General features: G+C 36.7%; 1 long non-coding RNA gene across 3 annotated transcripts; it reads left to right on the forward strand.

The window, feature by feature from the left end:
• The first annotated feature begins 12,022 nt into the window (after window positions 1-12,022).
• On the forward strand, window positions 12,023-17,556 carry LOC145793117 (uncharacterized). Of its 3 annotated transcripts, XR_014333704.1 has the most exons (7): window positions 12,023-12,251; window positions 12,367-14,499; window positions 14,625-14,750; window positions 15,101-15,238; window positions 15,560-15,742; window positions 16,392-16,490; window positions 17,055-17,463. It is a non-coding gene; the product is annotated as an uncharacterized LOC145793117 (long non-coding RNA). The 3 variants fall into 3 exon arrangements; XR_014333703.1 differs by lacking the exons at window positions 15,101-15,238; window positions 15,560-15,742; window positions 16,392-16,490 and having other exon boundaries at window positions 12,367-14,495; window positions 17,055-17,556; XR_014333702.1 differs by lacking the exons at window positions 15,101-15,238; window positions 15,560-15,742; window positions 16,392-16,490.
• The last annotated feature ends 6,095 nt before the right edge of the window (window positions 17,557-23,651 follow it).

Consider the following 23,651-nt stretch of genomic DNA (forward strand, 5'->3'; position numbering starts at 1 on the left):
AGCTGGGGTTGATGTATTTTGGGGAGTAAAGAGGCCAAAAAAAATAAAAATAAAAACTTGCTTTTGGCGAGTTTTGGGTCATTGTAGAACTTGCCATCCACGAAAACTGCATGAAAATGAAATATAGATGTGTTTCAGTAAGTATTTGGTGAAAGAAATAAAATGTTAAACAAACTAATTAGCTTCAGTAATGTTACATGATGAGAAAATAAAAATCGACCCTTCATAAAACTAAAACAATTAAAATTTTGGGATCAAAATGAAATAAAATTGTATAGTTTAGGAACCAAATGAGTAATTTTTTATTTCAAAAATACTATTTATTTTGACAATGAATATTGGCGACGTCAACTAGTGTGACAACTTTAATGCATATTTTGATAATGAAATTGTCAAAATTAAAATGTTGAAAACTAAAATGACACCAAACATATATTTTTGAAGGCACAATGTTATGAGATAGAAGTGAGTATATAGTATATTAGTAGATTTGGAGTCCTTAACATCAACACATAAATCTTGTAGAGAATCGGAATCAAGAGCAAAGATAAGTGTGGAGGCCAAGGCCACTATGGCCATGGTTACAAGGAAAAAGTGAGTGGACATTTTAATTGAAGCAAATTGCAATTGATTGAAAGAAGGATTAACGATAACTAGCATGGCAATTTGTCATTATATTTTTGACAACACCAAGTCTTCAATGGTTAACTTTTTTTCTTCAATCATCTTGAAATGATGAACCATGAACCGTTCTTCAACAACTTTACTAGTTTATAATTTCTTGTTGGGAAAATTACGTGGATAATCCTTATATTTTATTTTTTGTATCATTTTAGTTCTTACATTTTCAGTTTGTTCAATTTTTGATATTTAATTTTAAATTTTCTGTCCATTTGGTCTAATTGAGTATAAGTTCAAATGACAACATGCAGTCTCAAGATGAAGGACAGCTGCCAAGGCCACAGTTGCAGCAACAGATGTAGCTCTCTCAACACAGGTGTATGCCAATGTATGGCATAAGGAATACGTTAGAGACAAGAGGTTCATGTAGTGAGAGAAATGTAGGAGTGGGTTAGATTCAGTTAGTTAGATATAGTTAGTTAAGAGTTTGTTATAACAAACTCTTAACCACTTTGTATAAATACTTGTAATCAAGATATTTTGGAAGAAGAAAACAAATCATTCAGTTTTTTTCTTTTTTTTTTTTCATGGTATCAGAGCCCTGAGCTCTCATGAGCACCAAAGTGCTTCAATGGAAAATCCTCTTTCTTGTATCTCTGTTTCTCCATCCATTCCACAGAACCTAAACCTTCTACTTTCAAACTTCAATTCCTTGGTAACAGTAAAATTAGATTCTACAAATTTTCTGATTTGGAAGAATCAAGTTCAAAATATCTTATGAGCAACTGATCTTCTTGAGTTCGTTCTTGGATCGGTTTCTTGTCCAATCTCTGAAATCCTTGATTCATTTGGAAAAGCTACAGTCAATCCAGAATTTCTTCAATGGAAGATGATGGATGCACATCTACTCAGTTTCCTCACTGCTACACTATCATCTCCTATATATGCTTCAGTGCTTCAATATCAACATCGCTTTGAAGTTTGGCTTGCTTTGGAAAAGCGATACACTTCTCTATCTCGTTCGCATATTCATCAATTGAAGAATAAGCAGCAGAATGTTACGAAAAAAGGTTACATCGTGAGTGAATATCTGACTCAAATCGAAGAGATCTCAAATCAACTTCGACTTGCTTCATTAATGATTGATGATGAAGATCTTGTGCTCTTAACTCTGAATGGCTTACCAGAGGAGCATGATGCTTTCAAAACAACCATACGTGCTCGAGTAGAATCCATTACAATGGATGATCTGTGTTCACTCTTAAGTTCTGAAGAAATTCATATTGAGAATAAAGCTAAAATTGTTGTTCATGACTCTCCAGTAGCATATGCTACAACCAAAGGTTCTGAAAATTCACAGTCTTATCCTCAAGCTTCAAGATCACATTTCACAACTCCTCAAGGTTACAGAGGTCATGGTCAATCTCGTGGTTATAGAGGAGGTTGAAACAAAGGTGAGGTTTAATAATAGGCCTAACAAAGGGAGATATGGAGGAAATAGCTATCATTCAAACAGTAATGGTTGTTAGATCTGTGGAGGTTATAATCATAGTGCCTTTGAATGTTGGTGGCGAATGGATCCTAATTTTCAACCTCTACATTCAAATCCTTCCTTGCAATCCTCTTCTAATGTTGTGTCTCAACAAAGAGCTTATTCAGTCATAAGTGCTTAATCCTTTTCTTCATCTGCTTCTCCCACTCCTTGGTACATTGATTCCGCAGCCACAAATCACATTACCAATGATCTCACCAATCTTCAACTCTATCAACCATATCATGGTCAAGATTTGGTCACTGTAGGTGATGGACAAACTGTTCCTATACAGCACATTGGTAAGGGTTTGTTACTAACTCCTCACTACTCCTTTAAACTTAATCATCTTCTTCATACTCCACATATTGCTTCAAATCTACTTTTTGTTCATCAATTAGCCAAAGACAATAATTGTTTAGTTACTTTTGATGCTGATTCATTTTTTATTCAGGACAAACATACGAGCTAAATACTGCATAAAGGATCTAATGTGAATGATCTGTATCACTTTGATGTCTCTACACCTGCATCTTCACCTTAGGCTCATCTCACTCAATCACAAGTTTCATTATCTGTTTGGCATCAAAGACTTGGTCATCCATCTCCTTTAAATTTTATCATGTTGCCAAGCATCTCCCTACTGTTTTTCAGAATAAGGAATACCAGAACTTTGTTTGTACTCCATGTAGTGTTGCTAAGGTCCACCGATTGCCTTTCAAATTGTCAAGTACTACTGTTAAACAACCTTTTCCCCTTGTTCATAGTGATGTGTGGGGACCTTTTAATCTTTCTATTTCTAGTTATAAATACTACTTGTTGTTTGTTGATGATTTTACCAGATTTACATGGATCTATCCTCTTCATGTTAAGAGTGTAGTGGTTTCTACTTTCTTACACTTCAAATCTTATGCTGAAACTCAGTTTTCTACTTCATTACAAGTTTTAAGAACAAATAATGGGACAGAATTTGTTAACAATCAAATGCATGATTATCTTGTTGCTAATGGTATTCTTTGTCATCTTACTTGTCCATATATTGCTGAGCAAAACAGAGTGGTTGAGAGAAAACATCAACACATCACTAAGACTGCTATTGCTTTGTTGTATCAATCCTCGGTTCCTTTTCAGTTTTGGTTTGAGGCTATGGCTACTGCAGTCCTTCTCATCAATAGATTGCCTAGTTTGTCTTTTGGTCATAAGTCTCCTTTTGAGTTACTTTTTAAAACCTTACCTGATTATACCTTCCTTAAAGTCTTTGGTTGTCAGTGTTTTCCATGGCTTAGGCCTTATGTAGCTCACAAATTGGCTCTAAGGTTTGTCCTTTGTGTGTTCATAGGCTACCACTCTACTGTCAAAGGCTACAGGTGTTTGGATCCTACCTCAGGAAAGATTTTCCTCTCTAGACATGTTACTTTCAATGAAACTTGTTTTCCCTATGCTGCTAATTCGTCCCACTCTTCTAGCTTGTCTACCATTCAATCTTTCTTTCAAACCCCTTTTGTTTCTGCTAACCCTATTTCTCCTATTCTTCCTAGCTCTTCTTCTATTCCTTATTTTTTTCCTCCTGTTCCCCTTCTATCAGTGTCAGTTCCCTTTATATATGTGCCTTCTACTGACTTACCTACTACTATTCCTGTTTCCTACCACTATCTACATCTATTTGTCTATCTCCACCTTCTGTCCCTACAGCTTCTATCAGTCCTCCTCCTGTCTCTCCTATCCCTAGTTCTCCTATTCCTATTCAATCAATTGTTATTCATCTTCCTAAGCTCCCTTCTGTGCCTACCCTTGACACATATCCTATGATCACTCGGTCCAAAGCTTGTAATCTTACTACTTCCTCTCCTCTTGATCTCTCTACTACTGAGCCTACTACCTCTACTGCTCAGGCTCTCTCTTCTCCTCTATGGACTGTAGCCATGAATGCAGAATTTCAGGCCCTTTAACAGCAGGGTACCTAGACATTAGTCTCCTTACCTCCTCATAAAACTGCTATTAGTTGCATGTAATCGCCCGTATTTTATTACTCGGATAACCTTGTCAATATTCATTAACTAAGTCTATTTACAAATAACATTTCAAAAAAATTGCTTTTTTGAAATCAATCTTATCTTTTTAATCAAAATTAATTTAGGAATTTTGCGATTGAATTAATCTAATATCACATTTGTCCCTGTGGATCGATACCTGGACTTGCCATTATTCTGATAGAATTTGGTATAGTTTAGTGATTATTTTTGGTGTGTTCAACGACCCATCAAATTTTGGCGCCGTTGCCGGGGACTTCTGGCGAAATTAGTTAATTTAGAGTTACATTCTTATTTTAATTTTTAGTTTAGGATTTTATGCTTTTGTGTTGCTAAGTGTGTAGAGAGTTTGAAATTGGAGCTATCACCGAAGTGCAAGCGGAGCACAACCGAGTTTAAAAAAAAAAAAATGCAGCACTAAAGTGCGTAAATAGAAGCAAATACTTGCAAGCAAAGCACCAAAGTGCTAAAAAGAAAAACGAAGCTCAATTAGAGGTTGGAGACAACGTCTACACGTCAAGCACTCGCAAGACGAGTAAAGCGTTTTCGTTAAATCGCTATGAGTATTTCTCCCTTTAGTATTTTGCTTTCGTAACTTAGTGTACAGAGTCGAAACTTTTTGTGTGTGTGGGTAGTGTATGCACGGGCGTCGTTCTTGTCGCCCTGAATTGTGGAGTTTGGACCTTGAACTAGAAAGGACCCTTAGGGGACTTAGGGCCTTTGCCCGTGTTCCTAGGCTTGAATATTCATATTCATACATTGAGCCATTAAAGATGGCAGATCCTGATGTCCCGAATGTGCCTAACCGGACCCTTAAGGATTATTTCACATCCACTGCATATACATCACCATCATGCATCCAATTACCCATCACCACTGCTGCTCATTATGAGATTAAGTCCAGCACCATACAAATGCTCCCCTCATTCCATGGACTAACTCATGACGATCCTTGTAAGCATTTATTTGCTCGACATTGAGGATTCAGAATTTCACAAATGAGGCCTTAATGTTATGATTGCTTTCATTCTCATTAAAGGATAAAGCCAAACATTGGCTAAATTCTACCTGCTAATTCAATCACAACTTGGGACCAATTACAGCAACGGTTCTTGAAGAAGTACTTTCCCATAGGTATAACCAACCAACTTAGGCGAGCCATCACAAACTTTGCTCAAATGGATGGTGAGCAATTCCATGAGACCTGGGAAAGACTTCGAGACCTTCTCCAACAGTGTCCCTGCCACCAAGTGCCTAATTGGCAACTTGTTCAAACATTTTGTTATGGCTTAACGGAGCCGCACCGCCAAATAGTGGATTCGTCCTGTGGTGGGACATTCATGTCTAAAAATGATGTCGAGGCATGGCAATTGTTTGAGAACCTAAGTGATAATTCCCTTCACCATGCCTCTGCAGCCCGGCAAGTCTGGCAACCAATAGTTGGAGCCCCGAAAAGAGGGGGCATTTATGAGGTCGGGCAAAACTTAGAGTTAGCCCAACAAGTAGAGGCATTGTCCCGCAAGATGGACCAATTATTAGCTACGGGACGTGCCCCTACCCAGCAAGATCAACCTCAATTTCATGAGGCATGTGTTATTTGTGTGAGCCCTGCTCATGACTTGAGTGAGTGCCCTTCGGCATCACAATATCCGGAGTTTGTCCAGGAGCATGTGAATGCGGCTCAAGGATTCTCCAACCTGGGTAATGATCAATATTCCAACACATACAATCCAGAATAGAGAAATCACCCTAATTTCTCATGGAGACCCCCTTCACAAGGCACTTCTTACAATCCTCCACCACCAAGGTAGAATTTTAATAATTTTGCCAACCAACATCTTACCGACCACCGCAACCTTATAGACCCCCACAACCGTATCGGAAACCATAACCCCCGCCCGTTCCTCAGGGCAACTCTGCCTTTGAGACTCAGGTGTTGGAAGTTCTCTCAGAACTTAAGGGGTTAGCACCGGTAGTTCATTCCCACACTCACTCTATTGCCAAGCTAGAGACCCAATTGGGTCAAATGGCTAACAACATGAATCGGAGAGAGGAGGGGAAATTACCAAGTCAAACTGTGGCCAACCTTAAGGGACAATACAGGGCAGAGAGTTCGGGTGGGAATGGAAAGCACCATGAGCAGGTGCAAGCAGTGATTAGTTTGATAAGTGGGAGGGAGTTAGAGCCTCAGTCAGTTGTGTCTGATGCAACTAGAGTTAAGAAGGGTGACCACGGTGGTTCACTTAGTGAGAGCAAGGGTGAGGGGGAAACACTTAAGAGGGATGACTTAATCCCTAACACTTCACATGAGCCCAAGGCACCATATGTGCCTAAGGCACCCTTTCGCCAATGCCTTGATACACCGTCCCCTTTTAATAAGATGGCGGCATCTATGGAGGCAATGATGGAGGTCTTTAAACAGGTAAAAATCAACCTCCCCTTGTTGGAGGCGATTAAGCAAGTACCATCCTATGCCAAATTTTTGAAGGACCTTTGTACGCAAAAGCGTAAATCTAGGACACATGTGTCCCAAAAGGTCCTACTCACGGAGCAAGTAAGCTCCATCTTGTTAAATGACACACCTCCTAAGCTTAAGGACCCGAGTGCCCCAACCATTGCATGCATTATAGGGGACCATTTCATTGATAGGGCCTTGTTAGATTTAGGGGCTAGTGTCAATTTGTTGCCGTACTCTGTGTACGAGGAATTTGGGCTTGGCGAGTTGAAGCCCACTACTGTCACTCTTCAATTGGCTGACCGGTCCCTCAAAGTGCCACGTGGCATGATTGAGGATGTGCTAGTGAAGGTCGATAGGTTTTACTTTCCTGTTGACTTTTTGGTTTAGATATGGAACCGGTATCCAGTTCTAGGAAACAAATCCCGGTGATCTTAGGTCGACCTTCTTGGCTACGGCCAATGCTTGTATTAATTGTCGGACTGGGGTTATGGAAGTTTCATTTGGTAACATGCAAGTGAAACTTAATGTTTTCCAAGCATCCCAACAACCTCATGAGAGAAATGAGTTCTTATTAGTGGATGTTGTGGATGAGATTGTGGAGGAGGCTTTGCCCTTCATTCTTGTAGAGGACCCTTTAGATGCTTGTCTAGCTCATTTTGGGTTTGAAAATTTTGATATTGATGGGTCAGTTGAGGAGGTGAATGTCTTTCTTAATGCTTCTTCTACACTGGATTTTCTTCCGTGAAAAGCCCGGTTTGAGTCACTTCCTCCTATGTTGAGAGAGCCTGCCATACCATCTTTGGTCACACCACCTACACTTGAGTTGAAGCCACTCCCGGCCACACTCAAGTATGCATTTTTAGGGCCCCAATATACTTTACCAGTCATCATTGCATTTGACTTGACTGTAGAGCAGGAGAGTCAGTTGATGAGTGTTCTCATGGCACATCAGAGTGCTATAGGGTGGTCAGTGGCTGATTTAAAAGGGATAGATCCCTCTGTGTGCATGCATTATATACACCTAGAGGAGGATACCAAACCTTCTCACGAAATGCAACAGAGACTGAATCCTAATATGAAAGAGGTGGTGAAAAAGGAAGTATTGAAATTGTTGGATGCAGGTATCATATACCCCATCTCAGATAGCAAGTGGGTGAGTGCCACACAAGTGGTGCCCAAGAAATCAGGCATCACCGTTGTTGAGATTGAGAAAGGAGAGTTAGTCCCCACACGAACCACTACTGGGTGGCGAGTGTGCATTGATTATAGGAGACTAAATTCCTCGACTAGGATGGACCATTTTCCCTTACCTTTCATTGACCAAATCCTAGAGCGGTTAGCGGCGTAGGGTTTCTATTATTTTTTTGATGGCTACTCGGGATATAATCAAGTCTCGATGTACCCCGCTGACCAGAAAAAGACCACATTCACATGCCCTTTTGGCAATTTTGCTTACAGGCGCATGCCCTTTGGGCTATGTAATGCACCAGCGACTTTTCAATGGTATATGATGGCCATTTTCTCCGATATGATGGAGAAATTCTTAGAGGTTTTTATGGATGACTTTTCGGTGTTTGGACCGTCTTTTGAGGAATGTCTTAGGAACTTGACTAGAGTGTTAGAACGATGTACTGAGGCAAACCTAATCTTGAGTTGGGAAAAGAGCCATTTTATGGTTCGTGAGGGTATAGTATTGGGACACATTGTGTCCCCTTGAGGTATAGAGGTAGACAAGGCTAAGGTTAACCTCATTGCAGGCCTTCCTCCACCCAATTTCGTGCATTAAATTAGGTCTTTCTTAGGGCATGCAGGTTTTTACTGTAGGTTCATCAAAGACTTTGGTAAGATATCACGTCCTTTGTGTAGTTTACTGGTTAAGGACGTGCCTTTTATCTTTGATGAGGCATGCTTAAAGGCATTTGAAACACTGAGAATGGCCATGACCACTGCCCCAATCATGAAATCCCTAGATTGGTCGCTTCCTTTTGAAATCATGTGTGATGCCTCCGATTATGCTGTTGGGGCTGTGTTGGGCCAAAGGGTCAATAAGGCACCATTTTCTATATACTATGCTAGTTGCACTCTCTTGGATGCACAATTTAATTACACTACCACCGAGAAAGAGTTGCTAGTTGTGGTCTTTGCCTTAGACAAATTCCGATCTTATCTCCTAGGTTCCAAGGTCATAGTCTTCACTGATCATGCCACTTTGCGGTATTTACTATCTAAGAAAGAGACCAAACCTAGGTTGATTAGGTGGATTTTGTTGCTTCAGGAATTTGACTTAGAGATCCGTGATAAGGAAGGATCTGAGAATGTGGTGGCGGATCATCTCTCCTGAATCCTCGTTGAGTATACTAGTGACCCTCTTATTTTGCATGATTCATTTCCGGACGAACAACTCTTTGGTTTGCACATATTGTGAATTACTTGGCCATTGGGCAAATTTCGCAGAATTGGTCTAAGCAAGACAAAGACCGATTCTTTTCGTAGGTCAGGTATTACTTTTGGGAGGATCTGGAGTTGTTTAAACATTGCTCCGACCAAGTGATCTGACATTGTGTGCCGGAGAGTGAGGTGCATTGCATTCTTACATTTTGTCATTGTTTTGCTTGTGGTGGTCATTTTAGTGGGCATAAAACGGCCGCCAAGATTTTACAGAGCGGGTTTTATTGGCCCACAATTTTTAAAGATGCCCATCAATTTTGTAGAACTTGCATGCACTGTCAGCAAATGGGTTCGATGTCTCGGCGTGACATGATGCCAATGTCCCCTATTCTTGTGGTAGAAATATTTGATGTTTGGGGGATTGATTTTATGGGCCCTTTCCCATCGTCGTTCGGGTTTGAGTACATTCTCTTGGCAGTAGATTATGTGTCTAAGTGGGTGGAGGCAATAGCTACCCGAACAAACGATCATAGAGTGGTAATCAAATTTTTGCATGAAAATATCTTTAGTCGTTTTGGGTTTTCTAGAGTCATAATAAGTGATCAGGGTACACATTTTTGTAACCGGTTCTTTGAGTCGGTAGTTAAGAAATACTCTATCACTTATAAAGTTGGCACTCCATACGACCCTCAAACTAGTGGCCAAGTGGAAGTCTCAAATACAGAGGTAAGGCAAATAATTGAGAAAATGGTGAGGCTGGATAGGAAAGATTGGTTACAACGGTTAATTGATGCATTATGGGCTTACCGCACTGCTTATAAGACACCCATTGGGATGTCACCATATAGAGCGGTGTTCGGCAAAGCTTGCCATCTCCCGGTTGAACTTGAGCACCGAGCATTGTGGACCATAAAGAAGTTTAACTTCGATATGGCCGCGGCTGGGCTCAACCGGAAATTGCAACTCAATGAGCTGGAGGAAATCCGGAATGATGCATATGAGAGTTCGAGAGTTTTTAAAGCTCGGACTAAAGAATTCCATGACAAGCACATTAATAGAAAATCCTTTGAACCCAGCCAAAAAGTGTGGCTTTTTAATTCAAAATTGAGACTCTTTCCGGGTAAGCTAAGATCTAGATGGGATGAACCTTTTGTGGTGGTTGAGGCATTTGTTCATGGCACCGTTGAGGTGCAAGATCCAAAGAATGGCCACACTTTCAAAGTGAATGGCCAAAGACTGAAACCATATATAGAGGGGATTGGGAATGGGGATATGATTGAGTCCATTGCTTTGATGGACCCTTTTTACTATGATTGAGAGATTAATGTCTTCTTTTCTTTTCTTTCCCTTCTATTCTAGTCTATTTTTCTTTATTCTTGTTGTGCTTTACTTGCATCTAGGAGACTTTAAATCCTCTAAAGGTGTAATTCCTTTGGTGTTTGTCGTGCCCGAACGGCATCTAACGGTCTGGTATAGCCACCTAACCGTGTTTGTAGTGAGTTCCTAGGAGACCAACTGAGACAGTGGAAACTAGAGTTCGAATGGCAAAGCCTAGAACACAAAGGTTTGGGATTTTCGAGACTAGAGTCTGGTTTAAATACCTAGGGGTGTGGAGATTGTTTCAAAACTACCTCGGCTTGAACTCTGTATGGCAGCCCCATAGGTTAAGGTAGCTTTATGCGCCTCGATTCTGGATACCGAATCAACCTAGTCTGTCACCCTGTTGGAGAAGAGGGAAAGTTACAAACACAGTTAGGGAGAAAAGTAGTACCCGTGGTTTTCGCGTGAAGATTATATCTTTAGTAGGCATTCTGATATTTTCTAAAATGCTATACTTATTTCGGATGTCAATTGAAGGTAGGAATGGTTAAGTATACTTTGGGCTGTACTTGGTTTTTGTTAATTGTTGTTTTTGGTTAGTAGCTCGAAGGCTATAAACTACGCTGGGTATTATTACCTGGGGGATTCTGAAGTGGCAACTTTATGCCATAACTCTGGTGCCTTTTGTTAGGTGGTGGGAGTTAGTTTTTCATTTTCTTGAAGCATGTACGCTTGCGAGTGCTTCTTTTTTTTTGTTAAACTATGCTATTGCAAAGTAGCAGAAAAAGGTCATTGCATGCGTGTGGGTAGAAGGGACCTTCCGTAGCCTGCGTAAGGCATTGATGTGTGTTTTTATTTTTAGTTTGTGGCACATCTCTTATTAATTAATTTCTGAGATGCTTAGCTCTTTGTGGTCTCAGTCATATTTAAGAGCAATTTAAGGTGCTTAGACTTTTGTGGCATTATCTTATTTACAGTAAGGCAACCTTGCATTTTTCTTTTTCTTTCTAGTAAGTTTTCTATTAAAAAAATAAAAAATAAAAAAAATTTGTTATACCTGTTCAATTTTAAACAAATACATATATAAAAAAGGGGGTTATACTTGTGCAATTTAAAAATAAAAAAGAAAAAAGAAAAAAAAAGAAAAAAGAGAGGCAGCCCAGACCGCTCAAGCGGCCCAACGTGAGATGGGTACTGCTTATCGCTGCTGGAGCGTCCCAAATGCGCCATAGGAGCGGCCCAAAATCACCGCTCATGCGGCCCCACTTGGCGCACGAGTGGCCCAGCTCGAAAAAAAAAAAAGAGCGCACGAGCGGTGGGCACGCTGCACGAGCGGCCCAACCCAAATCGGCTACTGTCTAACGCCGTAGGAGCGGCCCAAATTAAAAATAAAAAAAATGCAGATTTTGTTTTGTTTTTATTTTTATTATTATTATTCTTATTCTTATTTACTTATTAAAAAATTGAAAAAAAAATTGTTTTGTTTTTCTTATTATTATTATTATTTACTTATTTGAAAAAGAAAAAAAAAATTATTTCTTTGTTCCACTTCTTTTATTTATTTTATTCTATTTATTTTGTTTTATTTTCGTTTAAAAAAAAAGAAGACAAAGACAAAGACAAAAATTGACCTTATCTACACACCAAACACACACTCCCAATCTCAATCAATCTCAGATTTCGTTATCTCTCTCTCTCTCTCTCTCTTTCACAACCCCACACAAACCCACATTATTCTTTTTCTCCTTCTTCCTTTTTCTTCCCATTTCTTCTTCTTTCTTCTTCCTCACCACCATCATCTCACTGCCGACATCACTTCCCTCTCCGTCCGACGAATCTCCGGCGACCACTATTTTTTCCGGCGGATCTCTACTCTTTTTCTCTCTTTCTCCACTTTTTCAAGGTAATTTTTTTTTTTTTGTGTAGATTTATGAGTGTAGGAGTTAATTTGTAACATCTTTATCTTTGCTTGTTGATGATCTGGTTCTAACTTTCCCAAAAAAAAAAAAAATTTGCAGTGAAGAAGACGATCGGCGCACGTGCGGGCATCTCCGGCGCACGTGCGGGCCAAGCCAAAAAAAAAAAAAAAACCTCAGAAATCATGGTGCTAATAATAATACTAATTTAGTTTTTTTTTATTTGCTATATTTGTTTAGTTTAAATTGTTTCATTGGTGAATCTGGTTAGTTTAATTAGTTAGTGGATTGTTTTTATTTTTATTTTGCTTGTTTAGTTAGTGATTTCATTTTTATTTTTTTATTGTATGATGTAATTGTTCATTTAATTATTAAGGTGTCGTTTGGTAATACTTACGTTTTCAGTTTTATATTTATATTTACAAAAATTTTAAAAACTCAAATAAAAACTTGTTTGGTAAATTTTTAATTTATAAATCAATGCTCTCAGTTTTTAAATTTGGCTAAAAAATATAAACTCAAAAAATATGTTCCGGTTTTGAGTTTTGAGTTTTTTTTTTTTTTACCACCCAACACTAGCCACCACCCGCCACCATTTTTCACCGCCGTATTTCGTCACCACCACCCAACCCCCACCACCACCCGCCACCCACTCGCCACCACCACCCACCCCCTGCTGCCACCACCCACCCGCCACCACCCACCATCCACCCACCCACCCGCCGCCACCACCACCACCACCACCACCCACACCCACCCGCCACCGCCACCGCCACTACCCACCTGCCACTCACCCGTCACTCGCTACTACCATCCATCCGCCCGCCACCACCCGCCACTACCATTCATCCGCCCCCCATCACTACCACTACCTACCACCCGCCACGTACCCGCCACCAGCCACTTGTCACCACCATCCACCACCTGCTACCATTAGCTACCAGCCACCACCACCCACCAGCCACCTACCACCCACCCGCCACCACCACCCACAACCCACCACCACCACCACCATCACCCACCACCCACCGTCTTCCGCCACCACCACCCGCCATCATTTTCCACCACCGTTTTCTGCCGCCACCACTTGTTATTTCCCACTCTTTTTTATATTTTTAAACTTTTTAAGTATTTTGTCTAAGCCAAACGCATTTATAGTTTATATTTTTGTAAAAATAAATAAAAATTAATTTATAAATTTTTTATAAATATAACTCAAAACGTAAACGTACCGCACAAACTAGGGGTGTTCGCGGATCGGTTTTGTGCGGTTTGCGGTTCGGTTTTGACCCGCCCGCATCTATGCGGTTTGGGAAAAAGTCAACCCGAAACCGCCCGCAGTGCGGTTTGCGGTTTGTGCGGATAGGGTTTGCAAATGCGCGGGCGGTTGCGGGCGGTTTGCGGTTTACACTTTTTTTCTTTAAAAATTAATTTTTGAGTCTTTTTTTCCCAGCGAATTTAGGCATCAAATTCATTTTATATATTTGTGATAACAATTTTTTGATGAGTTTACAAATAAAAGTTGAATATCAATGCATTAAATGAAAGTACCCAAAACAAAGAGACCCTACACTAACATTTTTGCCAGGAAAAAAATGTATATCAATACATTAAAGGTTGTACTCAATTAGAATTGCCAGTTCAGTAATCAATAATCAAACTATAAGTTCCATCAACCATTAGAAGGAAAATTTTATTAGGAAAAAGTGGATGAATCACTAATGAAAATCATATAAGAAATCAAGTTTAGGACTTGATAATTCTACGGCATTAAGAAAGTTGAGAAATACTTAAAAATAAGGATCCTATAGTGTCATAGATAATATAATGGTACTCTTGTAAAAGTTACAAAGTTGGTATATAAAAAGTAATAATAATAATAATAATAATAATAATTAAAGTGCGGGCGGTTTTTGCAGGTTGCGGGTTTACCGCAACCCGCCCGCAACCCGCAAATTTGTCATATTTTAAACCGCATCCGCCCGCATTATATTTGCGAAACCGCCCATTTATATGCGAATTAGGCGGATTGAACGGTTTGAGCGGTTCGGATAAACCGTTGTCCATCCCTAGCACAAATATGCAGTGGCAACCATTTTCCCCTGAACCTCCCTAAAACCCAATTCTTCCTCTCTCTGCTCCCACCGCAGTCCAGACTGTCACAGAGAGAGAGAGAGAGAATGGCAGTCTCTCGCCTCCTTCAAGCAAAATCAGAACTTCATTTGCAAAGAGTAGGTAAACCCCAATCTCACACAAACACAATCATTTGTTTCCGCACCACACCCAAATGTTGGTGTTGTTTTTGAAAAATCACCTCTTTTCATGTTTCGAACTACAGTGGGTTTTGATTCTATTTGTAGGACTTGTCAGCCCAACAAGGTGGTTTTGCTCCACCTCTTCCAATAATGGCGATGCCCAGAAGTCATCGCAGTCCAAGAAACCGCCAAGGAACAGAAGACTCTCGCTGTTGAATCATTCGTGAAGGAGTGAGTTTCTTTTCAAAACCCTTGATTATAATCTCTATAGAATTTAGTTAGGGTTGTGTTTTTATCAATTGCTTCAAGTTTAAGGTTGTGTTTGGATCTTGGATTTGTGCAAGAATATAAGATTCAAACACAGCCTAAATGATAAGAAAATTGAATTTGCTAAAAAATAAGTAGTGGGTATTTTAATTTGAATCCATATAAAGGAATTTGTCATTTCTCTATTGATCACTTCTTGTAATATGCTCTTAAATACCTTGAATATATATATATATATATATATATATATTTGTTTTTTGAAAAATGCGTTTTGTTTTCCAGGATCCAACTTATGTATGTATATATTTTGTTAGCTCTACAAAGTGATGCAATCTTATCTGGAAGTAGGATTGTTTTGGCGCATGGAACGTGAACTAAAACTCGGTACCCATTATACTCTATGATATGGGCGGGGTTATGTTGACCACATAGTTAATTTAATACATTTTGAGGTACTTTTATTTCTTTCTAAAATTGACTATTAATTAGACAGTTATTGAAATACTTGAGTTATCTATTTACATTTAGAATTTTCTTTCTTATATTAGAATAAATCATGTAAAAATGGACAACTAAGTCTATTTCAATGCTTTGTCCCTTTTGCAATCTACTCCTGCCAAACCATACATTGGCTTTTAGATTAATATGCTAGAATTATTTATTTTACCTCTTAAAATGTATAAAATTGGGAGAAGAAATAGGAAAAAAAAATTGGATTACAAATGTAGCATATTAGAATGGAATACCATTTTCTAAAAATGTGTATGATGCAGGTATTTTTGTATTTTAGGGCTAGACTGCAAGGAAAAAGTGGTGGCCTGGAAGATTTCAACTCTAGTTGCCTGTTATTGCAAGGGGGCCATTATGTATATATTTAATGAACTCTACAGATGAGAAGAAACTTTCTTAAAGTTGTCGCATAGAAACCATAATGGATACCAACTCCTGCAAAATAGGCAGTTTCTAAACAAGTAACAGGTTGGATTGTAGCTTAAGAATAGACTCATAACCAACAAAAAGTAAAAATCTTAAAAAATAGGAAACTCTCACCAAACTGGAATCTAAAGAACATAGAAACCTTAACTAAGAAGGATTTAAATATATATATATATATATATAATGAAATAAATAACCCCAATTTGTAAGAACACTGGAATGCCACTATACAATAACTAATTACTTGTGTTTGGGATGGGATTTTGTCTTATTGTCACTCGCACATCAATGCATTTAAAACTCAAATCACTGTATAATTGTGGTTTTCAATTGCTCTGCTATTATGATCTAATTGGTTTGATTTAGTCAACATGGTTACTTCCATAGAGGAGCATTGTCAGTCAAAATATTGGATTCCTTGAGAAATGCCCCCAACACTTGTTGGATGAGTCCATTATAAGCATTTTTACACTTTTTCTTAAAAATTTGGTTATTCCTTATTATGTGAAGACTTAATTGTGAAGTTGCTTAATGCTTTCCTTCCTCCTCTGCTCCCTCAATTCAACCCAACATAAAGAACAAAAACCACCTTCCATTCCCTAGGAATACTTCCTCTACCCCTCCTACTTTTCCACCTCACCAATTTTATTTTATTTTTCTTGGTACAAGATACAGAATTAAACACTTGGCTGACACAACATCATGGCCATTTCTAATGATCTTGAAAATGAATGGCGACACAATGCAATATACACAATTTAATCCAAGGTAAATATTTTTTTTTTATAAAGTTGATATAAGGTTAATGTCACTATGAATAAAACAAAATAAGTATGATATTTGTATCTCAACATTCTTGGCTTGTTCATGTCCTTTTTTACATTTTTCATTTTCTTGTTTTCACATTTTTTCCCCCTTTGGTAAGCTTTTTTTGTTTTATGTTCGTATCTATGTATCTTTGTTGTGTTGTGTGTCCATGCCTCATTTTATGTCTATGCTACCAAGCTTTAGTGATCTTTCACTTTGCAATTGATTAGAATTTAGCATAATTTTCCCATTTGCAAACTTTCACGAGAGGCACCATGAATGCCTCTTCTCTTGATATCTCAGCATTCAGCTGGTTCAACTGTTTAAAAGGTCAGTTGAGGTGTTTGTATACAAGTATTGACTATCTGCATGTCTGTGTGCTCTTGTGGGTGAGAAAAAGTGCCCAGATGGGTGTTTGCAACATTTCTCATAGTCTCATAGTTGCAACTGGAGTCATATCTGAAACCAATTGTTTTTAAGTATATGCTCTCTGAACCCTTTATATTGTACTTTTTGAATTTACAGATATATGGAAACACATCCAGGGACCTTCCCTAAAGCAACACAAGTCCAGAACAAAGTGGGAGGATCATGGTACACACTGAAAGACGTTCTCTCCAACCTAAAGGAAAAGATGTTGGGAAATCCTCAACTTCAGAATCATGCTACCAATGATGCATCAGATTCTACAGTTGATGCAACAGTTTTGGAGGTTATTACAACTCATAATAGTAAAAATCTTAGTGAATTTGAGTTTTATTTCATCAAAGATTGAATCTTTTGTCCATTTTTCGTCAAGCGATCTGAGAGTTGTTGTCAGTTGATTTTTGAGATTTGATGTTGTGTTCTATGCCGTAGTACTCTTTGTAATTCAGTTTTGTTTTCTTCTGTTTTAGATTTTGTCTTGAATATGATCTAGGACGATTGGAATCAATGCTTGTTCAGTTAGTACACTTTTGATAGTACCTTGGATTTTTGTATTTTAGGTGTATGCTATGCTTTTATGTTCATTTCACCTATCCACTGTGCCAAAGGTGTGGTTTTGCATCATTCAGTTAGATTCTTTCCATTGATTTTTCGAGAATACATGATAAATTTGTTTGCCAAAATTTTATAGATAAAGCTTGTCGAGCAATGAAGCGTTATAGATTATTTGGAGGATGTAGATCCTAGGGACATGGTTTTGCCTCTAAATTAATTATATTTAACTTGGTGAATTGAAGTTGAAGTGAATTAGTTACAGAACAGTTTGTTTTTTAGTACTTTTGCTGATAAAAATTTTGGGAATGATTGGACTTTTATAATGGAAATAAATAGAAAAGGAAAACATTTTGGTCTAAGAAGCACGAATTCAAACTCAGGACACATACACGACACAATACAAACACATGAACACAATAATTTTAAAAACAAAATAAAAGTAGGACACTAGTCGACACAGGTAATTTTTGTAAAAATAGGATTAGACACTGCTAGGGTACACATGAACGTATTAACTAACTACATTTTTATTTTATTCTTTTACTTTACTTAGACCATCTCCAACGGTTCATCAAACCTGGTATCAAATTTCAAATTTGATGAAAAAGTCACTTTTTTGAGCTCCAACGGTTTCACCAAATCGATATCAAATCGAAAATTCAGCAAATCTTTTACCAAAATGAGAACAGGTGAAGCATTTCACCAAATCACTGCTCCTGACCGTTGGGAGAGACCAACCGGTCAACCAGCCGGTTGCCCGGCCGGTTGACCAACCGGTCGACCGCCTAAAGGTTCAAACGGTTTGAAGAAAAGGTTCAAACAGTAAAAAAAAAAAAATTTGCCTAACCGGTTGACCAGCCGGTTGAACACTAAAAGGTTCAAAAAGTTCAAAAAAAAAAAATTTCACTTAACCGGTCGACCAACCGGTTGTCCCCGGCACAAATTTGATGAAAGTGCACCGTTGGAGCAAGTGGTATCAAATTTGGTAAAATTGGTCATTTTTTACTCAAATTTGGTGAAAAATCTGATTCACCGTTGGAGATGCTCTTACAAATACATTTAAATCTATCTGTAAAAATTGGGAAATTATTTTCTACATTGTACATATTGGAAAAAGGTATGAACCAAAAGTCGTAGTGTCTATTTTAGAAAGTTTTATTCATAAACAAATTGGATGTTTTGGACTTTAGAATTCCTAAAATAAAAAAATAAAAAAAAGGGAGTAGGGATTTATTAAAACAACAATGATAGAGATCACTAATTTTGGAGTTCTAAAAAGAACACTAATGACATGGCACTCAATAAAAAAAGAAAAAAAATACAACACTAAGGCCAAAATATCAAATCATTCATGGTGGGACCCACTGTCACATCATTAGTGGTAGCACTAATTAGTGCTCTCACTCATTTTCCTTATTAAAAAAACATGTCCAAGCCGAGGATGCTTTAGAACATAAAAGGATTGACGGGATTGAACAAACAATTCCCCAATTTAGCGACTAGTGCATATCATGCAGTTGTTTGGCTGGAACTATTTACCCATAAAAATATTTATCTTGTCTATCATATCCTCTTTCTTTTTTCTTTTTCTTCTTTTTTTTTTCTTTTTTTCCAGTTTTTTTTTTTTGTGCTAGATAAAAAAATTATTATACTAATGGATTATGAGCTTTTATTATTTGAATCAATTACTTGAAAAAATTATTAATTACTGCCAGCATTTTTTGAGCTTTGAATTTCTGATATAAATTTAATCCGGTCATTTTCTTCTTTTTTTTAGACATATGTATCACTAATACCTGCTAATTTTTTACCGTAATCTTGTCTGACTTGTGAAATCCTTTCAAATTCAATAAAAAATTCACTAAAAAATATTTGCCCCATTACATGTCAAATCTTATCAATTTCAAATAGTATAAAAGCTTTATTATTAGGAAAAATTACACAAAATAGTGAAAAAAAAAGTAAGAAAAATATTTACCATTTAGTGGGATGCTTTCTAAAATTACACAACAAATAATAAAGATGAAAATACTTCCAAGGACGTGAAATTTAGAGTTACATTTATCATTTTTCCCTCACCACTCGCACTACTTTTGCCTCATGCACACGTTTTTATACGTATGTGTTTCTCTCTTTCTCTACCTCGCACACACTTCACTCAACACACAATTGTATATCTACATCTCTCTCTACATTTTTTTTTTTACTTTTTATTTTATTTTGATAAAACATATGTAGTTTTTTAAAATGTTAATCCAATTTTTATAGAATTAATACTATTAAAAAGATATCGATGATACCTTCAAAACTAGACTTATATTAAATATATTTAATAAAAAAATTAAAATAAAATAATCACTTTGTTTGGTTATGTTTTCAAAATATTTTTTTTTAAATAAAATTAATTTAACAAAAATAGTATTTAAAATTCTCAAAATTTTCTTTCATTCTTAATAGATGAATGAACCACATAATGAAAATTTCAAAGCATTCATTCTTTTTATATTATTTTTCTATTTATACAAAAGTAATTTTTAAAAATGATTTTTTATAATGTCTACTTTTACCAAATTAAATTTTAGTAGTTTTTTTAGAAAACTGACAACTAAACAGATACCTTTATTGTTTCCTTTTCACCAAAAAGGCAAAGACAATGGTTAATCCAATGGTTAAAATTTTGTGTACTTCAACCAGAGGCCGTAGGGTTCTCCCTTCACCTTCCATGTATTAATATTAATAATAATAATAATAATAATAATAGTTTGAGAAGCGTTAAATTAATATATTTTTTGACTTTTTATAAAAAAAAATATAAAATATGGGTTGGGTTTTAGGTAATGTAGTAGAGAGGTGATGCGACTTCAATAAGATGATTGTGATCTAAATAGGATAATATGCTAAAATAGTATGTGCTATTTTAGCACATGCCAAACAACCATTTAAGAACTCATTTGAAAATTGACATTTTAGTAAATTTTTTTATTAAAATCTAAGATTAAAAAAATAATATACTTGGAAAGAATCTTTCTATAAAAGAAAATGAAAAAAAAAAAGAAAGAAGTAAAATGAAAGGAAAAAATCTTTGGCTGTATTTGGTTGTGCTCTCCAAATGTATTTCCACCCTCATATTTGCTCTCCAAAGTGTGGCTATTCAATGTGATTATTTTACCTTTGACATAAGATGTTAGATTATTCTCTCCAACTTCTCCCTCTCAAGTGAACATAAAATAAATACACAAGACATGAATATACTTTTTGTAGTAAATTGATTAAATTTAGTCATCCCATCGTCTCAAGTTTGTTCACCAACAGAGGATCATATTGACGAGGGAGATTTACCCTTTTTGCGATAACAATTGGTCGGTTGTTCAAAAGCTTGTTCATGATTGTAAGTGAGAAAATCAACAGTTGGATAAGCCTGTTGTTGCTGTTGTTGGCGTGGTGGAGGGTTAGTGGTTTTACCATGTTCTGGTCTTACTCTTTTTGTTCTGGGCATGACTTCTGAAGGTAAGCAAAAGGTATGGAAGGTTTCGGTTGCTGCTGTGAGGAAATAGTGTGCAAAAGGTCAGAAACAGGATAGCCAAATGAAGTCTCAGGTTGAGCAAAAAAAAAAATTGTGAAAAGGTGGAGCCGATTGACCGGTCGGAAGACCTCCGGTTGATCGGTTCTTTGATGGATTCGGCTCCTGCTGCTATTGTGAACCTCTGCTGCTGTTGTGAAGCTCTGAACTTAATCAAAGCTCTTCATCTCTTCTTGTTTTACATGGAAACTAATGTAAATATATTGATTGAATTTGTGAAATTAATTGTAGAAGGTAGTGGACTGAATTTGGATTCGGGTGTTGTTGTGAAGCTCTGTACAAAAAGAAAGCTCTTCCTCTCTTCTTGTTTTACACGATCAAGATTTGTAAATATATAGACTGAATTTTTGAAATTTATTGAGGTAGGTGGTGAACTGAATTTGTGAAAGTAATTGAGGTAGCTGGTGGAGGAGCTGGTTATATGTTTCAAGTTAGTGGTGGTTGTATTGACACTATTCAACGATGAAGATAAATGAAGATGGTGAAAAAGTTGCTGAAGGCATTGAAGTAATGAAAGTTGTTGGGTGTATTGAAGTCAGGCTATGAGGCTATTATAGTCTCAATTTCACAACGTTCCAAAGAGCTTTACGCATCATTTTTTGTTTTTTTTGTTTTTTTTATCAGAAACTGAGGTTTGGCAGAAAAGGGCCATGAGTGTGCAGGACAGGTTTGCAGGTACATAAGGTTTGGTTAAGAGTGTTCACAGGTTTGGTTCAGTCATCAGGTGAGGCACAATAATATAAACGATGAAGGTACATAGGGTTCACTGGTTTCCCATGAAGGTACATAGGTTTTTGGTTTCCCACACAATTGATGAAATTTAACAAATGAAAAAATTCCAATAATATTGAATTATGTGTGATAAATTGTGTAGATACGAATGAAATGATATTTTAATTTTTGTTTGACTATCAATGTATATAATACTTTCTAATTTTGTGGCCATTTGTTTGAAAAATAATAATATAATAACTAGCAAATGATTTGTGATAGTAATTATTAAAAATATAAAAATATTTTAACTAAAAAATATTGAAAAAAATATAATTCGAATCAAATATACAATCATGAGTTCAGTATGATCAGTAATTGAATATTTATTGTGACCTTCAAATTATTTTGTTTATAAAATTTTGAATAAAAAAAATTTTAATTGAAATTTTTTTATTAATAATCAATTTTTTGAATTGAATTTGAAAAAGAGTTTGGTTATGACTATTATTTTTTTGTTAATCATTAATTTTTTTCAATTGAATTTTAAAAAGAGTTTGGTTAAGAGTGTTCCTTTTTGTTAACAATTAATTTTTTGAATTGAATTTTAAAAAGAGTTTGGTTATGACTGTTGATTAGAGATTTTAATGGAGTTTTTTTCACACCCCGACTTTTATTATCCAAATCCATTACCAAATCCTTTATAACAATTCCATCTAGTTGAGAATAACTAGAATAAATAATAACATTCTCTCACGATAACAATGATGATATAAATAAGACATGATACAATGCCCTTAGGCTTACATTGAATAACCACAAATAAAATAAAGGGATTTACTCTTATACAATACATGGCACTCGACCTACAAATAAAGGGCCCCGTGGCCAACAGTTAAGAGACTTCAAATCATACACGATTCCTCCAGCATTGTACCTGAAAAAGGTCATCAACACGTGAGATGAGCAATAAGCCCAATAGAGATCCCGAAGATCCTAACCAATCACAACATATAGATAAAAATGATCATGAATGCATCAGGACATACCGTATAAGTAATGTGACATTTATTATACAAAATGTACTCATATAACTGTGTTTTTCTTGAAATGTTCCTCTTGACACAAGTCAATATAAAATGATTTCTTTTCTTTCTCATTCCCATCATTACTTCCAAAAGAAAATGTTTTAAAAACCTTATCTTTTTTGTAATAAAACTTCTCATTTCAACACAAAAAATCTCACTTAAACAACCATTCTCGAAATTCAACTCTGCATGCAAATCATAATCAATATCCAACCTCTCTACACACCATAAACATTCATGTCCCAACATATAAATACACTAGCGTATGCCCGTGCCTGAAGGCACGGTGTAGATAATATTAAGATTATAATATAATTGTAATTACAACACTATTTAAATTTAAAATTAAAATGTAATTATAAAAATCTATTTAATAGAGAAATACAGTCTCAAAACTAAGTCACTCTCTCACTCTGTTTTTCTATTTCTCTCTTTAAATTGAAAAACAACCAACACCAATGAGAGGATGTCAAAACACTGTACAGAGAGAGTGAGGGAGAGAGAGCCGATGTTAAAACACCCACCCAAACCATTAAGATCTCAGTGTATAAGCTAAAGAGAAATACAATTTCAAAACTAACGCACTCTCTCACTCTGTTTTTCTATAGCTCTTCAAATTGAAGAACACCCAAGACCAATGAGAGGATGTCAAAACACTGTATAGAGAGAGTGAGGGAGAGAGTGCCAATATCAAAACACCCAAACCATTAAGATCTGTGCATCAGATCAGCTACAGAGAAATAGTAAACTAAAGGGAAAGAT

This window comes from Camellia sinensis, chromosome 6 (assembly GCF_055761805.1).
Source record: "Camellia sinensis isolate YWXY chromosome 6, ASM5576180v1, whole genome shotgun sequence".
Classification (NCBI taxonomy): domain Eukaryota; kingdom Viridiplantae; phylum Streptophyta; class Magnoliopsida; order Ericales; family Theaceae; genus Camellia; species Camellia sinensis.